The sequence below is a fragment of the Corvus brachyrhynchos genome, unplaced genomic scaffold (genome assembly GCF_000691975.1).
Source record: "Corvus brachyrhynchos isolate BGI_N302 unplaced genomic scaffold, ASM69197v1 scaffold215, whole genome shotgun sequence".
Classification (NCBI taxonomy): Eukaryota; Metazoa; Chordata; class Aves; order Passeriformes; family Corvidae; genus Corvus; species Corvus brachyrhynchos.
Genome location: NW_008237887.1, coordinates 215,949 through 216,840, shown reverse-complemented (window position 1 = coordinate 216,840; position 892 = coordinate 215,949). Strand labels below are relative to the sequence as shown.

The 892-nt window shown below is 54.9% G+C and overlaps 1 protein-coding gene across 1 annotated transcript in view; it reads right to left on the bottom strand.

Annotated features, from left to right (window-relative positions):
• The window catches only part of MFAP2 (microfibrillar associated protein 2), a 9,350-nt gene extending 8,465 nt beyond the window's left edge, over positions 1-885 (bottom strand). The window contains exon 1 of the mRNA XM_017732692.1: positions 739-885. The gene's annotated coding sequence lies outside the window, so the exon portion shown is untranslated. The remainder of the gene's footprint in view (positions 1-738) is intronic.
• Positions 886-892: the final 7 nt, after the last annotated feature.

Below are 892 nucleotides of genomic sequence, written 5' to 3'. Positions count from 1 at the left end.
TTTCTTTTTTTTTTTTTTTTTTTCTCCCCCTTTTTTTTTTTTTTCCCTTTAAGCCCTCCCGTCGCCAGAGAGTGGGAGAACAAAGGGAATATTAAAGGATTCCAATTTTTTTTGGCCCCCGACCAGAGGTGAAGAACTCGGTGCCCCCATCCCCGTTTTCACACATCACCTTTCCCTCAGGGGCCCGTCCCCCAAAATAAATCGGGATAAAAGATCCCTTTTCTGCCATCTCTTTCCAGGACGGAAAATAAAAAAAAAAAAAAAAAAACCCCAAAACCAAAAAAACCCCGGGCTTCCTCCAGGCTTTGGGGTATTTTTAGGCTTTTTGGAAGTGGTTAAAAATCTCCAGCAACTGTCAGGCCTCAAAGAAGGGACCCCTCCCTTTGGCCCCCCCCCCCCCGCGGCTGCCGTTCCCTCAGCACCCCCAAAACCAAGGGGGGCTTTGGCTTTTTGAGGTAAAAAAGTTGAAAACAGCTTTTTTTTCCCAGCTCCCAGCCGCTGGAAGTTTTAAGGTGGTTTCACAAAGCCCCGAAATGGGGGCTCAGCCCCGTTTGCTGCCGGGGAGGGGATGGCCCCCGGAATTCCCGGGATTTAGGGGGGTTTCCCTCGCCCGCTCCTTACCAGTTAGTGCCGGCTCTGCCCTCGCCCGCCGCCGCGCTCTCCTCTCTCCGCTTCCCCAAAACTCTTGCAATGAGAGTCAAAAAAAACCCCAAAAAACCCAAAAAAACCACCTCCTACCTCCAGCACGGGGGATCCGCTGGGTCCTAAAGCCACACCTGAGCCGGCCCCTTCCTCCTCCCGCGCTGCGGGGAGGGGGAAAGCCGGGAATAACCCCAAGCGCCCATCGGGGAGAACGCGCCGCTGCCGTGGGCGCCGCCGCGCGGGGCGGGGT